Below are 17747 nucleotides of genomic sequence, written 5' to 3'. Positions count from 1 at the left end.
AGGCCACACAAACATGCCGCATAATCCCTTGAAATGAAATGTAATATTCATATGACAGAGGATTTCCAAGAGAATACAAATTCAGGAAGCCATAGGATGGTAGACTCAGAGGCACTTATGGTTAAACACTCCATATGTGTTTCTGAAACTTATGTAAAAACAATTTAGTTTTTTTTAAAACGGAGATGCTTTTTTTTAAAAAATCTTTGCACATCATAAGAGCTACTCAGGTTTTCTAATTTTACTTTAACATGAAATATTTAATTTTTTGCATGTAGAGAATAAGAAGTAATCATTAGCATGAAAAGGGAGAAAAAAAGATTTATAATCAGCACTCTGCTGAAAGAAAGCAAAATTGTAAGTCCCGGCCTACTCGCAGGAAACCCTTTGCTGTTTATGCTTGCTTAAGCATATCTGCGTGCTTAACGTCAAATCAAAGGGCAGTTAATTTAAAAGAAAGGTCAGCTTAAGAAAGTTCCAGGGTCTCGAAGAAAGCACTTTTTAAAGTGCATGTACGTGAAGAGCATTTAGGCATGTCATGATGCATGCAGCGCTGTAAGACAAAGAGCACCGTTACCAGCGGAGTTTGGGTCTTTCACCTCCACACTGCCACCTCTTTAACCTGGGGGGGCTGAACCTCAGTGGTCACAGGAGTTTCTTGTTTTTACTTTTCCTCCTACTCAGTTCACATTTCAGGCTGTTCAGCAGGCGCCTGCGATTCCGGGGATTCAGATGGCCGGTGGAAGTTTGTTCTCTGTTTCCTCGTTTTTTCAGGTGCTTTTCTCCATAAAGTGATCTCCTGCTGCTTGAGGTACCTTCTGTTTTCCTCATCCACGAGGACTATATTCAAAAAGTTTTTGTTCACATCTCTCGTTGGAGTTGGGTCCTATGCTGCTAAGAACAGTCTCGATGGAGGTGACTGCCTTGTGCTGGTGCGCCGCCCGTCACGTCACACTTGGCGATTATTTCTGTCTCTGTTGGAGCACCACCTCCAATTCCTGACATCTCTTTTTTGATTAGCTGCAGCCCCATATGTTGACTTTTATTCTTACTAATTAAAAGGAAAATTTTCCAACAATCACATCCTTTAAATGATACTTTGATTTGTTATGTTCAACTGAATGCGTAAACCATCTCCAGCGCCCACTTCCATTTTAATAGCGTTGCTGACAGGACGGGTGGCGAGGTGATGAAGCTGCTCTTTCACCAGCCTGTCAGCCTTCTTGCTATTGTCACTGTCAGAAAACACCGCAAGCGGATGTTGGCGCCAGGGTACGACCCATGTGGCTTTTCAACTTGCACGAATTCTAAGTCCTAACTTCTGCTCAGACTCAGTTCTCCAGGTAACGCCAATTCTTTCACTAGGTTTACAAATTCATGAGTATTACTCTTGTCACTGAAAAGTTCAATTTGACCTACAAATTTAATTCTAGTTCCTTGATGTTGTAGCATCTTTCCAGATTGCTTAAAGGCTAGGCTTACCTTTCCTGAAGCAGATTCTCCATCATAGAAAAGATAGTGTATTTTACTTTCCCATCTTCAGTTTTCACTTCTGTCATTTTCCTGGTTTCCCCATCATTAAGGGGATCTCACAAATCATTAAGCAAATGGGACCAAAAAAGCTTTCAAGAAAACTCACTGTCAGTGCCACTGTCGCATACTCCCACTTCACTCCTCTCTCTGAAGGACTTTTAGGGGCAGTTGTGGAAGTGATCAAGGGGTCATGCCAATCAGTTCATCAAGGCCCATCTGAGATCCTGCCGACCAGCGAGATGGACTGGCCACCAGCGCCCACGTCGGCTTCCCTGCTTTCGGGCTCAGAGGCCAGTGCCTGTGCCTCCTGCTCCTCTGGACGCTGCTGCCTGATCCAGTTCAGCTGCAGAGGCTGCAGTGGGAATGCACCCCTTCTGTAGCCAGCGTGCAGACCTTCAAGGCTATGTGTATACTTACGCAGTGACAGGATAGTTTTACATTGCTCATTTCATCACCAATTTTGACAAGATATATTTTTAGATTTGTCCTTAAAATGTAGGCCCCTCTAAGCCATCAACTTTTTTTGTTCAATTTTTTTCCTCTAAAACTCTCATTTGCTAGCGTATTCTTTCTTTATTACACACTTGGATCAGCTTTAAAAAAAACATTGATACAAACAAACTGAATTATTTAGAGGAAGCATAAGAACAAAGTGACATTCTAGAGCAATATTTTTTGTTTATATTCTCGAAAGAGCAAGACAGTGCTGGCACATGGTAGACAGATTTACAGTGTAATAAGTAGTTTGTTTCTAGCTAATGCCATTTCTATCATTTGGATTAATAAAGGGCAATTTTAAAACATGTTTGTAGTGAACAATTAGTATTTCCTTATCACAAACATACTAGATCTAAATACAAGGACCTTGTCCAACATTCTGTATTTCTTACTCCCTGTATGTACCAACAAGCTTGAGTTTTCAGGAATAAAAGGCCAATAAGCTGTTACAGGAAGAACTGTTTTAAAGGACCGATTTAGGAGTAATGTAGATGAATTAAGTCAACAGCTGTAAGCCTTTCTGCACCTTCCTTATCTTTCTAATCAGTAAAGTTGAGAAAATATTTTTTCCCATCTCTATAAAAATATTATTATCCCGTAGACTTAGGATTCCCTAGCCAATGTGGCTGCTTGGCCAGGACTACGGCCAAGCAACCTTATTTTCCCCAATTTCTAATGCTTGTGGCACAGGCAAAAACAAGTTATTTTCATCGCTTGCTGTAGTTGTAGCATCATTTGTCCCTTTACCTGTATTCGCAGAGCTTGCCTAGGTCCAGCAGTTTCTAACATAATGACAGCGGGAGCCGCTGCTCTGGGCTGCAAATCGTGGTGAGGGCTGGATACAGCCAGCATGTTTGTGCATCTGTCTTCATCAATGGCGTCTCCAATGCTTAGCATAAAACCCAGCCTTCTTCACTTGTGATATTCTCTCTGAAGGATCAGCATTGTCCCTGTGACTGTGCAATGGTGAGAAACCTGCTAATTTTTTAAATCCATTATAAAATCAACTTCTGTTCTCAACCCCCAAATGCCAGGCAACAGGGATGGACCAAAGTTTACAGGATTTGGAATCAACGCATGGAATTCAGATGGGGGGCATTTGGCCTCAGATGGGTCGGCTACCACCAGGTATTTCCAATAAGTGGGTAGCCCCAGGCAGGTTGTCTGCCCAATTGTCAGTACAAATAAGGAATATATCTCCTGGTTCATGAACAATGACCATCCTTACAACTCTTAATTCAGCCCACTGGCTGCTTTGCCTATTTCCAGTTTTCCACCATATAGTTTCCATATTAGGTTGCATGGCTACTGCTTCCACATAGGAAACTGGTCCTAAGATATGCATCTTTGTGCTTAAAAAGTTGTTGAAAATGCTGTGCTATAGCAGATACACTCCCATTTCCTTAGTGTGCTCAACTGTGAGCTGCCAGAGTGAGGCTTAGTGGCAGGTTTCTGTATCTACTCCTATATGGGGATGGCTGTTCTGAATTTTGTAGGGCATTTCTAAGTGAGTCATTCAACTTGCATTATAAGCAGCACACAGTTGATTTTCTAAAGAACTGTACCAAAGTTTGGCTTCTTTCTAGAGCTAAGTATAAAGCTGATAGAAACTCATTTGCCTGTTTCCTTAGCTACAAGCCCCATCCAAAGCCAATATCAGCATTGGCCATATCTAATTCACAAGGCATATCTGGATCCACCTGCTGTCAAGGCTGAGATGGTATGATAGCCCATTTGGCTTTTTCATAAGCAGCATATGGGGAGGTATCCCATTCTCAGGGAAACCTTTTCCTAATCAAAACATACACAGGTTTTAACATTTGGGCTAAGTGAGGATGAAAGGTTTCTAGTACCCCAACAATCTCAAGAATTTGACAGGGCAGCCAAAGCATTGCAAGATATTCCAATCAGTTGCCCATCTCAGATTCCCAAGGTGAAATAACAATGAGCCTGAGGCTTCTTTTAGTTCTGAAAAAGAATTACTGATTAGCATGGCAATAAAAAGAATTACACTTTTCCACTTAGCCACATCCTTTGCTATGAGACTGTGACAGATGGTTGGGCCATATAAATAGCCTCATGGGAACACAATAAAAACTCTTTAATCTTTTTCCTGGTTTAAAGTGAAAACAGGCTGACTGACCCTATTTAAGGGAATACTAAAAAATCGAGTGTTAATTCCTTGTAGTAAAGAACCAACCTTTAGAACTGCCTTAATAAACCTCCGCTCCTTTAGCAGCTTGCTCCACGGTTCAGTTAATACTGCTTTTGGCTGCTCATCAATATCCTCAATTTTAGCTCCAGAAGCTATTAAAGCTCTCCACACTTGTCTATGTGACACTGGTTCAAACCATTGTGTCTCCTTAAGACACAACCCATAGCTCTAACTCCAGCTCTCCTTTATCTTAGGAGATATATCTCTCCCAGGTGTGCAATCATTTGGACACCCTGTGTGACGGGCTGTTTTATAAGTGGGTTGAGAATGGGCACCAAAGTCTCATACCACTAGGAGCACTATATACAATTATTGCATTAATTCCTGTGATGTAAGTTACACCATCTTGTCCAATGGCACTCAGTGTGTAAAGTGCATGCTTCATGCCTAGTCCGCTTTGTAGCTCATCATTGGTGTTCCAATAGGGAGTTTAATGGGGTAAATCTTCTTGGGCCATACTTCCTTACTGTTATGGTCAAGTTCATGTGTCAACTTGGCCAGGTGGTGGTGCCTGGTTATCTGGTCAGGCAAGGACTGGCCTATCTGTTGCTATGAGGACATTTCATGGATTTAAATCATGATTACATTGTCTACATCCACAGCTGATTGCATTTGTACTCAGCTATAGGGGGTGTCTTCCGCAATGAGTGATGTTTAATCTAATCATTGGAAGGCTCTTAAGGAGGATTCAGAAGAGACAGTCTCTTCCTGCTTCAGCCAGTGAGCCTCTCCTCTGGAGTTGATCCAGACTTTTCATTGGAGTCACCAGCTTCTCAGCCTGCCCTACAGATCTTGGACCCTTACATACCCACAGTTGCCAAGCAGACTCCCCTGAGAGTTTGTTGAGGACCTTCATTGGTTGCCAGCGTACAGCCTGTCCTGTAGACCCTGGACTCTACATCCCTATGGTTGTGTGAGACACTTTAATAAACTTTGCATCTATGGATATCTCCTGCTGATTCTGTTTCTCTAGAGAACCCTAGCTAATACACTTACACTGGAACATGGGGCAATTTAGTAGAAAATTTGTTTCCATTTTAGGAGCTAACAAATATACGTGTTGACACAGAGATGGATGGGCAGGTAGAGAAGACAATTTACTCATCTCATACTCTGAAAACACTGTACCAGTACTAGTATCTCACAGTTGCAGTAACCAATTTGATAAAAGTTCTTAAGGTTTTTGCCTACACTGAGTCCCAATCTCTCTTAATTCAGAAGCAGTAAAATGTCTCACTGTAACATGCATTTTTTGTGTGGTGGTTGTCACTGGGGCCCCGTCGATGATGTCATCCCTGTCCTCCTGGGGGCCCAGTTGGACTGGGACAAGCTCTGATCGAATCTTACATTGGGCTCAGAGGGCAAACAAATTCACACCCTTCATCCTTCTCTCCACATGGGGAGTTATAAGCATCTGCATACACCCTCAGTGGTCTCCATTCATCCAAAAGAGGAAACACATTACCCCCATAGATGTTTCAGGCCATTCCTGGATTCCCCCCCAGGAGTCTCCTTTCCCAGTACTCACGCCTTTTACAGCCAACAGCTCTTTGGTCTCGTGACTGGCTCGCCAAATGTTGCATCCCTGCTCAACCCTGAGACCAAAGAACATACCAGACCAAAAGTTCCCTGTGAGTTTAATTTGGGACTTACTATTAGGAGATGGCTCTTTCCCAATGGTGGCCAGTTGGGAAATGGAAATCAGTGATCTGCAAAAAAACAAGAGAATGGGGACTGCCTAACATAGCAGAGCCTTGCAGGATCTGGCCACAAAGAAGTCTCAGCTGAGTCTTTGGAAGTTGATTACCAACAGTGACGAGGCTCAGTGACCTTCACTTTCTGTGTTCTGGCCATGTGGAGGGTTGTGTGCACAAGGCTTCATGCTCTTCTCTAAGGGGGGGGGGTTCTGACCTCTGGGCTGCCACAATGATAAATGTGGTGTGATGTCACTGATATGAAATAACTGGAACAAGCAAACCTGTAGAATACAAGTCACCAGGGGATGGGTAGGAATAGGTTGTGGGAAGTTAAGGCTTAAAATGCACAGGTCTCCTGTTTGGGATGATGGGAATGTTTGGGTGATGGGTGGGGGTGATGGTGGCACAGCACTGTGAATGTAATTAACAGCCCTGAAATAGACACCTGAGTGTGGCTAAGAGGGGACGTGTTAGATTGTATACATGACAACAGAGTAAAAATAAAAAAGAGTCTATGGAGCTGCACTATCCATACGGTGAACCTTAAGTTAAACCATGAACTATAGCTAATAGAGCAATTATAAAAATATGCTTTCATCAGTTGTAACAAATATTCCCCACCAATTCAAGATGTTAAAATAGGGTGGCGTATGGGAATCCTGTATTTTATGCATGATTGTCCTATAAGCCCACAACTTCCCTAATACAATAACCTCCTCCCTCAAAAAAACAAAAAACAAAAAACCTTCAAAACCTTAAATTAGCAGTACTTTTTGCCTGTAGTTCATGGACCCAGCTTGTGTTAGCTACACTAGGGGTCTCCTCGGCTCCCTGAGAGGACGAGCCCAGGGCTGCATCTCCCAGGCCAGAACTGCCTGTGTCCAGGGGACTCTGCGTTCCTCCCCCCGCCCCACGTTCCAGTGTTAGGAACATTCCTAACACCTCATGAGGAATGAGTCCCCTGAGCAAGCACCTCAGACATAATGCTGTGAAAGGGTGAATGGAGAGAACAGTAAAGCACACCAACCCACCTGCGACAGATACGACCAGCCGCCTCGCATCTTGGAGATGAGCCGGGAGTTGACAGCTGGTGGCCACATTCCCCGGGGGGCTGCCCTGCCCCCAGGCCCCTGCACAGGGGCCTCCCCTCCTCCCCCTCCTCCTCCCGGCCCCACCCCTCCTCTCTCCTCGCTGCCTCTCGGCCTCCTGGGCCATCCCTCGCTTCTTCTCGTGGTCTTGTCACTCGCTTTCTTCACTTGCCACGATGTGGGCCTGGAGTGTCGGCACACCTGAGACCTTTCTCCTGTCCATCCTCGGCCTGGCCCGTTTTCACAGCTCCGGTGGGCGCCTGCTCTCTGCTGGGAACTGCTGGACCCCGGGGTACAACGCTCTCCTCCTTGAGGCCGCCAGTCCCACCTCGAGTCACCTGAGATGCACGTTCCCATGAATTCCTACCTGACTGGATTATGTGTGGCTTCCCTGTGATCCGCTCATTTTCTTCGAGTGGCCTCGAGTGAATAAAGGTCTTGGATTTCTGCTTAAAGCTCACTACATTTAAAATGTGACCTTGCTTTAAAAAATTTAGCTAATATTTAATTTTCAAGGGTAAAATTTTTTTGATAAAATGAAAGACCATGGCACTTAAAAGTTTATGAAATAAGGAAAGTAATAAAAGTTTTATTTGCCTCTGCTTCGTCTTTTCTCATCATGTTGCAATCTTTCCAGTAATTGCGCCAAGTATGGAGAAAGCCTTCTGGCGCTGCCTTAAAGCTGTGGTTTGGCCTTTTCCTTATCAAGAAGGAAGATGCCGTGGAGGCTGGGTAAGGCGCCGGGCATGGCACAGCTGCCCCCTCAGGTAGCAGCTGCTGGAGCCCTGGCCCTCCCCACAGCTCCTGGCTGTGCCTGGAGCCCGATGTCGCTCAGAAACCCAAGACCTCCATTTGGTGACGTGATGGCCGGGGGAGCTGACGGGCACTCAGACGTCTCGCAGGAGAGTTCTGACCCAGTCCCTGCCCAGTTACCTGTGCTGACCTGTCATTTGGCTGCCCAGTGGCCCCTGGGAGCCCGTCCCTGAGCTCAGGTTCTCAGGGTATTGAATCACCCATTCAGCCTCACAGCCTGACAATTCCTTCCGCAATTTGTATGCAGGAAGCTGAGAAAATGGCATTTCTAAATACAGTGGGAAAATGGGGAATAAAATATGACATGACAGCATCTAACCCACTGACAGGACGAATGGTTGACATCAATTTAATTACAAATAAAAATCGCTTATAAATTTTGAACATAGAACTCTGTTATGTAATCACTGTTTGGGATTTTCACTAATTTAGCTTATAAAAAGCAAAATAGTTTTTGCTACATATTTGATTTTTGACACATCCTTGTAAGGCATTTCTCATCCAGGATGGATTTTTCTTATTAATTATGAATTGAGTTTTAATGAAAACAGCATAACTTCCATCCAGAATCCAGTAAGCAATGCCATTTCAGAGTAAGACTGAAATAAGTTCTTTTGGTTGTGTTTTAAATGAAGAGACTAGGAAAGGCACATGCTGGCATTTCTGAAAGTAAGATACAACTGATTGTCCCAGTAAAATGCCTCAGCATTCTAGTAACAGTAATGAGGTGGAGAAATGATGAGCTTTGGAGGAAAAGTCATCTATTTTGTTGTAAGTGATGAATCCAATATACAGATCCTCATTAAAAGTAGGAACTAAGCCTGTAAATTTTTAAAATGCTGTAGAGTGCAGAGCAGATCAATCATTAATGGAATATGTCTATGAATAAAATGAAAGAAAAAGGGATCATAAAGCATGGCTGTGTCCCAGGGCCAATGCAGGCACTGTTTATTGTCCAGCTTCGACCTAAAGCATTTTGTCTCACTGACTTGACTAATTCCTTCTACTTATTTAACAAGTTGTTTATCTTGGGCTGCGTTCTTACAAATGCAGCGGCTTCCTGGGGAAAATCAAAATAGCAGATAAAGTGCACATAGCGGTGGCCACTGCACTGAGAAAATGAAGGACATGCAGTTTCCCTCGGGCATCGAGGACGCGAACACAGGCTCACGACACACCGCGCTGGGTTCAGGGTGACCAGCTGTGGACGTGGGTGACGGGCGGCCCAAGGAGACTGCGTGTGCCTGGTCACTCCACCAGACTCTGGGGGCACAGACTGTAAATCTCCTGCCTCTTCAAGAGCGAGATGACAGGCTTTTGATTGAGCATGAAGTTTGTCCTTAAAATGAACTTGCAACTCTTAACTGAAGACTGCTCTGTGTTCCTAAAGTTCTCATGAAATCTGCCCCTTAGTGTCCTCAAACCCCAACAGACCAAACGAGTTGTTACAAAAATGCCATTTATACTGGAAGTCAGAGCCCTTCTTATGGATTGTGCGGTTATGAGAAGCAGAGAAGGACACAGAGCAAGAGGAAGGAAGGAAACAGTGAAGAATGTACATGAGAAAAACCAAGGTCAGAAAGAAACTGAATACATCCTCACGGTGTGAAGAAGCCCTGCCAGTTAGACAGGAAGCAATGCTTTCTTTAAAAAATTACAACACATGCCAGGAAAAAGAAAGAAACATGGATTAAATTTCTCACTTGAAAAAAAAAGGTTAGAGCATATCCTTTTGTTTATTGTACTTTGTCACTCTTCAAAAATTTATTGTTGAACCTATTGCTGAAATTCTCTAAAATAAAGCATGGGTTATTTATTAGTGGATTCTGAAAAAAATTTCTGACTTTTCCTAAGAAGATAAGTCAACAAACATGATAGCCAGTAGAATAATTGTATTTTACTCTTAGACGTACAACATTGAGTAGTGCCCATTTTCATCTACAAGATCGGGCAGACCCAAAGGAACTTCACCGAGTTCAGCAGAGCAGGATTTCTTGAGACTCCAAAAGCTGGACAGCCGTCCCAGGAGAGCGTGTCATAAGGGCACCGGCAGCTGTCCCACGCACTCCCTCCAGCTGGTGACCTCTGTCCTGCGTCCCGACTGCCGGCTGCCCTGTGTGCACGGATCCGGGCAGGGCAGGCCCCTTGGAGGCAGGAGGGCCTGCCGGCCTGATTCGCAGCTGCGTCCCAGCTCAGTGCCGACCCTCGGCCTCTTCCTCATGACAAAGCAGCGAGGCGTGTCTTAACTTCCCTGCAAGACCATCCACTCCCGAGGGCAATTCGTGTCTGAATTCAGCTTCACGCCTCGACCACGCCTCGACGACGCCTCGACGTGCCGATTGGCGTTGCAGACTGATGAACTTTACACACTTTCATGGCTACTCTTATTTGCCACCTCGGGATTTACCCCGAACTCTGGGGCTCACAGCAGGCCTTGTGTGCTGTCATGGGCAGGGTGGGTGGGTTCCGCGGGACTGAAGTTTGAGCACCGACCGGCCCAATGCCGACTGTCTCTGGCCTCGATTCCTCAGGTGCCTTCAGAGGGATGGGTCCCGGCAGCCACTCCCATGGCAGGTAACAGGGCCGCACCTCGGAGGACCTCAGGGGTGAGCGGGGGGCACGGGGCGAGAAAGGTGAGGATATAAAACATCGAGAATTATAAATATCGAATTGTGGGCCCTCCAAGGATCAATGGACCGCTCACGTCAGGGCTGCAGTTGTGCGGCTTCACCAAGAATGAAGCTGGCCCAGCCTGAGGTGCCCCTGTGGGAACCCTGCTGCCAGGCGGGGGCATCTGGGGCTCGGCTGGGGAGCTCGCTGCGCCTAACCTGTGTGTGTAACAAACGCACCCGCGCGTGCAAAGAGTGGTCATGTGTGCCACGAGTGCGGTCATGCACACACCTGCCTTCCTTCTTGGGGCCTGCACTTTGGAACGAGCCGGGCCGACAGTGCCCCGTGGCCAGCCGGGGTGGGTGAGCGTCCGAGGCGCTGCGTGCTGGACGGCGCGTGTGCGCGTTGTCCTGGGCGGGGCGGCCCGCGTCTCACGCTGCTTCCCCGCGGCGTTCTGCTCGCACAGTGCGGTCCTTACCCGCCTGGGCTCCTGGTAGGACAGTGGGGTGAGGCCGCCCTCCGCCTCCGAGCCCTGGGCCTCGGTGAGTCACCTAACTGCCCCTGGGACTGTCCCCTCTGGAAACAGCCGTGGTGAAAAAAGTCACCTTAGGAGGCTGCGCGAGGAGTCAATGAAATAAACATCACCATGTGCTCAGCAGGCGCCCAGCATAGGGTAACTGCGTGTGTCCTGGGCTGGTGAAGAAGCAGCGACTTAATTTCATTTTCTGGACCCAGTAGGAAGTTCTCCCCTGATTCTGCATAAAATTGGGGCAGGACAATGATTTCTTTTGCTCACAGTAAGGAATGAAGCCCTATGTTCATTCATCACCCGGCACAGCCTTATTTCCTACACAGAAGGTTCGCTCCTATGCGATACTATAAACCTTTAGTTTAAAATCAAATCTTTTAACACTTCTGCTCTGAATATCAAGTTGTCTGCTATTAAAATCTTGACCCTTGCTTTATTTTTGCTTAACTTCCATTTGCCTGTTAAATTTTTGCCTTATTTTACACATTTCTAAATAATTTGTTTTCTTTTGCCTGTTATATAGAAGGCGTTTGTGTTCTGAGCCAGTGGGAGAGTAGTTTTCTTCTAATAGGCGAAGCCATTGAGAGTTAGTGTTTTAAAATGCTCAGTCTTAACTATATCACCTTATTTGAAGTTTCCTATTTTTAAGACTTCCTAAACATTTTCTTCTTTTCTCTCTTTTCTATATGAACTATATCACCTTATTTTAAGTTTCCTATTTTTAAGGCTTCCTAAACATTTTCTTCTTTTCTCTCTTTTCTATATGACCACCTTTCTGGTAAATCAGAAGGTATGTAAAATGTTTTCTTGTTCTACTAATGACTCTTAAATGCTAAATGACACTTCAAACTCAGTGCCATCAGTGGGAAGCCCCTGCGGAACCTTCCTTCTGAAAGACGAAACTTAACGCCCTGCTCCACTTCCGGCTACAACCCTAACTCTTATTATATTAGCTAGAATTTACACCATTCTTATAGTTACATATTTTAATCCTTACATTGTACAGTTTTACTGTTACGACTGATCACCTTTACATGGTTTTGCCACTATTGTCAATTATTTCGAATTAACTAATTATATATTTAAATGAATTGCTGGCTCCCAATGGCGTTCTCTTTTATTTTTAAAGTCATCACTGGGGTGACTGGATTAAGTTGCTGAGTCGCATTTTTCAAGGATATGTGGGCTTGCCTTGAAGGTAGGCTTTTTAAATTACTTTTCAATACCTGTTGTTTTTGATCTCCTGACTTGCCTGCTGCCATGAGAACTTTGAGGTCAGCCTGATGTGTTTTCCCTTTTCCCTGTTTAGGTGAGTTCTGTTTTTCTGCCTGGACCCATAGAGTTTGCTTGACTTTTTCAAATGTGGCTAGTTGGGGTGGTTTTATATTAATGCATGTCACGCTTCCTCCTCACACATCACACCCAGCCCTGTCCCTCCCTTAGGTGGGGTCGGGGTCCATGAAGACCCCCAGGGCTCAGCCCACCTGCCACCCTCGGCCTGGCAGCAGGTGCGTCGCTAGGGGCAGGAGGCATGGGCTGAACCCTTCGATCCGGTGCACAGGGCTTTGTATTTTGACTGTTTCTGGAAGTTGCAGGTCTAAGGTTGGCCTCTTCTGTTAGTGCCAGAGCTGGTGATTTATTCTCCACTTTTCGGCCTTTGTGTTAGTTTGTTGGTTTGGGGACAAGGGCTTTGCACACCTGTATCTCAGTCTCCATTTTTCCTGGTAGTGAATTTAGTTTTAGATATTCAAAATTGTTGTTCTAAGTGAAACTATACAATGCTGATGTTTAGTTAGTCTTGTATTGCTTAAGTATTTTTCTTTGATAATGAGTAGTAGGAAAAACACTTGAAAACAGTAGAAAACATTGACATTATGAGTAAGAAAGGAAATACAATTTTATTGAGCAACTACTACACAAGGTATTTACTTGCACTAATTAATTCCTCCAACAATGCAAGAAAGGTGTTAAATCCTCATTTTAATGATAAGGAAACTAAACCACAGAGAAGTTAAATCCAAGAACCTGACTCATGTAGTCAGGAAGCTGTGGAACTGGGATTTGAGCCCAGTGCTGTTTGATTTTGAGGATCATTGTTCAAGCATTATGTGCTCTCATCAAAAAAAAAACAACCAAGGAAAATAAACACTACTCTCAGAAAGAAAATGAGGGAAGAGGGAAAAAGACGCCCATCTTTACTAGATGCACATGAACATGGCTGAATTTGTCCTACTTTCTCAATTTCCCCAGCAGAATTTATTGAATTTTCAGTGGCTTCATTTTTTTCATCTTTGTAGAGTTTTGAAACCTAAATTTTAACTGGACTGGGGTAATTCTCTATCCTTTTGCTTGTGAGTAGACTTCTGGATTTTCTCTATTTCCTTTTCATATATTGCAGGAAAAATATGCCTTAGCAGAACATACACAATGCATTTTTGGATCAAACACCTAAAGATATCCAGTAGCAGCAACTCTTAAAACACCCAACGTTAAATGGGCTAAGCTGGATCTCTGCTTTATGATCTAGTTAATTTTGGTGTCACAAACCCATGCATTTGTAACTTAGATACTTTTTTTCATAAAAACACCAAATGAAAAGCTCTTACCTGGGCCAATCGTCGAGAAAGTTTTTTTTGCAAAACTTCAGGGAAGGCTAAAGCCTAACAAGCAACATCCCCATCATAAGGCATATTATTTTACATGTTTGGGTGGTTTAGAACTTAAACTGTTACTATTTTATGAAGTTATTTTGTTTCGCAAATTTGAAAATACTCTCAAATATGGTAGTGTGTTGCATGTCCTGAGCTTGCAGAATCAGGAGCCCTGTCGGGGCCTGTGTGCCCACGTCACACTCCAAAATTACGCCACGCGTTGAATGGCTCCTTTCTTGTCACCGAAGCTATCACACCTGTCATTTGCACGTGCTCACTGGTTTGTTTTGTACTTTTCCACCTTCTCTCATCCCTAGGCAAGAGGTACAATGTTGGAAATATTTCATTTGATACAATGTTGTGGCAGTAAAACCTGGGGAAAGCCAATCCTGCTTTCATCTCACAATAAAATATTGCTGACTGGAATACCAGTTTCCTGGAATTTTCAGAAGTCTGGGTTTTCTCTGGTGCCAGTATCGCAATGTGTGCAGGTGCACTCACACAAACGTACATGCACACACCCAAAACAAAGCAGACAAACAAACCTGTACAATTTGGGGCAGTACAACAGCAGCACACTAGCGGGTAAGACTGTTTCCCCCACTTAGCTGGGGACTAGAGCAGGTAGACTTGGAAACACAGTATCATTGGAGGCAGAAGTGCAACACTACACAAAAAAGTAAACAAGTTGGAAAATACCAGTATATTAACCCAAACTTCAGTAGCCTTACGGAACAATCTTATTAAAATACAGGACTCAATCTAAGCGGAAACTGGGTTTGAGTTAACATTAGCAACTCATTCACCAACTGTCAAACGATAAGGCAAATCTTCTGCTTTACTGTATTCTTCAACTTTATTTTGGGTAACCAGGAAGTGATATCAATGAACAGATTCCTTGTACATCCTGCTGCCGGGGAAATAAAGAAGCAAGTTAGAATCTAGGTCACAGGCAACGGACTTTTGGGGCTTTGTAAAGCCCCATAGACAACAGGGCATTTCTGTTGGATTCTTGAGTACGGGAGATCAAAACCTCATCTGTATGACCTGCAATAAGGAAACTTTCCATAACACAGAAAGTTAAAATATTTTCTGACTTGTGCTGTCTGGTCCTGAGATGGTTTCCTGCCTGATTGTGCTTTTCCACAGTATTAGAATTGAATAACTTGTGCAGAAAATGGTAAAATGGATGCTACAAAAATACACTCTTGGACCAACAAGTATGTAGCAGGCTCTGAGCGGAGCAGGGGCCTCGGGGGGAGCTGACAACGGCCCCAGCAGCAGCGTGTCCATCTGGAGTGAAAAGGCAGCCATCAGCAGTAACGAATAGGTTAAACGGGTCACGTCTAATCAGAAGACCCACTCAAAGCAGCGTGGGTTGTTCCCTTGTCTTAGTTTCCTGGGGCTGCTGAAACAAGGCTCCACAAACCACAGGCCTTGATTCGTTCTCTCGCAGTTGCAATGTCCAGGATGAGGCGTGGCAGGGCCGTGCCACCCCTGGTGCCCTGGCTTCCTCTGCTTGTGCAACATCGCTCCCGTCTCTGCCTCCACCTGCCCTCTCATGCCCACACTTCCTTCTTCTGTCTCAGCCACTGTCGTACTGGATTTACGTTCCATGAAACCCCGTGTGTTCTCCTCTTAACTTGGTTACATATGCAGAGACTTTTTCCAGATAGAGTCCCCTGCCCAGGGGCCTAACTTTTTTGGGGACATAATTGAGTCCACAACATGTGCCAGTGGCAGCTGAGGGCTGTGGCTCGAGCAGAGAAGGTCGTCTGAAAGCTTTTGCATGTTGTTCTCTCTTGCCCTGCTTCCTTTCCACGCAGCTACTCTTCCTATCTAGATGGTGAGCTCCTAGAGGAAATGTCAAGGGTCTGGTATGGGCGAAGCTTTCGCGGGGGGTATCTCTGATCCTAATCTTTAAAGCAGCTGGAAATTAACATGCAAAATGGTGTCACATGGATTTCCCTCTCCACTGGCCATGGAGAGTTAGGAGGCTTTAGAGGTAGCAGGCAGTGTGGGAGGCAGGCATGGCAGAAAATCTAGCTGTGCCTCAAGTTGCTGCCTGGCAGTCTACAAATCACCCTGTGTCTTTGCAACTGTAGATCATGCAAAATAATAGAAGTTCGTGCACCCGTGAAAATAGGGAAAGCAAGTCTATGCAGGTCTATGCCAGGAGCGGGCGCCTCGGTGGCCACTGGAAAGGAGATCTGGCATCCCCTCCAGGCCGGTAACTAAAAGTTCTGTTTCTCGATGGAGGGACTGGTGCTGTGGACACGTTCAGATTCGGAAAATGCACTTAGAAACTTATGTGTGTTTTTAATGCATATTGTTTCAATAAAATGTTTTCAGAAGTTCATATATTCAGTCTTGCAGTACTGTTTAAGAATTAATATGGTACAAAAATTCCAGGGTCACTGGGATAAAAAGCCATGTGATGTGCTGTGGCATTTCCCTCCAGGCCTCTCCATCCGGAAATTAGATCCGATTAAAGGCAAGCAAGGAAGACATGGTAAAGTCTAGGCAAAACAAATATGCATTTCTTTGAAGTCCTTTGACTGGTTTTCAGTGGTTCCACCTGAATCGTGTTTTAGATTTTCAGTGTTGTTATACTTATTTTTCTAGTTACTGCTCATCTTAAGAATATGAGGTCAAATGTATTTGTGAAAGTGTTTTTTGCTGTTTGTTAAACTGGATGGAGAAAGCCAAGGTCACGTCAGTACAGCCTTTTCATAGGTCATAAATGGATAAAAACAAAAGCCTCTTAAAATATATCCAAAGCTTCACGGTTTCCATTCAGAAAATGGAATTACGTAATGTTTCAGTGAAGCCGTGGGCCCATCACCCTTTGAAGGATCACAAATGCTACATGGGCCGCCTGCTTTTAGCATCATGGAGAAGGTAGGTGAATAGACGTGCATGCACATCCACGGTGGAAACAAATATACACCCAGCATTTTCTGCAGATCCCCTCCGACCTAACTGATGAAATGGCAGGATCCCACAGGTGAGATGTTACGAGGGCACCCGTGCAGCAGGAGGTGGGGGGAGCCCCAGGATTGGACATCGATTACCTCAACCTTCCCACACCCTGCGACACCACCTCTTCTCGTTTGGTTTTCTAACATTTGCGACTGTCCTTCCTTTCCTGATGTAAATGTGGAACTTTGAACTGTGAAGCCTTTGGGGGAGGGCACTGGGCACGTGGCTAGAGACAGGTGTTCCCTCCAGCTGGTCAAGTCAGCTCTGTTCTGAGAATCTCAGAGAAGTGGCCCAAATTGCATCGAAGGGGAAAACTCAGCAGCACAGAATGACTTTCCATCCTGGCACCCCAAGTAATGAGAGGAGAAGTTGAGGACGCATTGTTGTTGCCGTAATCACCATCCTTTTAAAAGCTGATGTGGAATTCCTCACGTCAAGACAAATTGTATAGCTATGGTGGTGAATTGGGCATATTTCCTAAACACTAAAGTATATTTCTTCTAATTCACACTTGGCTGAGAAAAACTGACTCCTCTTTATAGCAATGGAATATAAGAGGTAAGGTTTGCAGCCCCCATTTCAAGCAATTGCATTTTTGTCTATTCAGTAACTTCCTGTGTTTCTACTCAGATGGAATGAACCTCCTTCTTTCTGTTTCTTGGTGAGATACATTTATTTCATCAGGGCAGCCATTGATGCAGGATGAGGCGACCCCTCTCCTGCCCCGCCTCATCCGTTCGTAAACCCTCCCCACCAGCTAAGCTTGGGGACAGCCACAGATCATCAGCCCAAGTAGACAGTAAAACCCTCCCCAGTGAAAAACGGGCGTCTGGCACAGCGCAGAAGAAATCCTGGCCATCGGAATTTTATGAAGCATTTTTCTGCATTTCAGAGACGCTCTAACACAGAATCACTCCAGTGCAGGTGTAATGGAATCCTGAGGCTGATAAAACTTGGTTTGACTGCACACTCAGCCACAGATTTGCTGTGAGGAAGTTGCTTGAGTTCTGCACACCGTGGTTTATTCACCTCTAAGGTGAGGGTAGTAATACCTGTCCCAGAAGAATTAAATAGGACAGGACTTGATAAAGAGTAGAAATAATTAAGGGAATCTAATATTTTCGAGGGGAG

General features: G+C 44.7%; 1 protein-coding gene and 1 pseudogene across 2 annotated transcripts in view; one reads left to right on the top strand and one right to left on the bottom strand.

Annotated features, from left to right (window-relative positions):
• Positions 1–17747, top strand: part of EPM2A (EPM2A glucan phosphatase, laforin) — an 86706-nt gene that overhangs the window by 49428 nt on the left and 19531 nt on the right. The window lies entirely within an intron of this gene.
• On the bottom strand, positions 686–7043 carry LOC143668721 (vacuolar protein sorting-associated protein 26A pseudogene; annotated as a pseudogene).

The sequence above is a fragment of the Tamandua tetradactyla genome, chromosome 25 (genome assembly GCF_023851605.1).
Source record: "Tamandua tetradactyla isolate mTamTet1 chromosome 25, mTamTet1.pri, whole genome shotgun sequence".
Classification (NCBI taxonomy): domain Eukaryota; kingdom Metazoa; phylum Chordata; class Mammalia; order Pilosa; family Myrmecophagidae; genus Tamandua; species Tamandua tetradactyla.
Note: the sequence above shows the minus strand (reverse complement) of the source record. Positions and strands in the feature narration are given on the sequence as shown.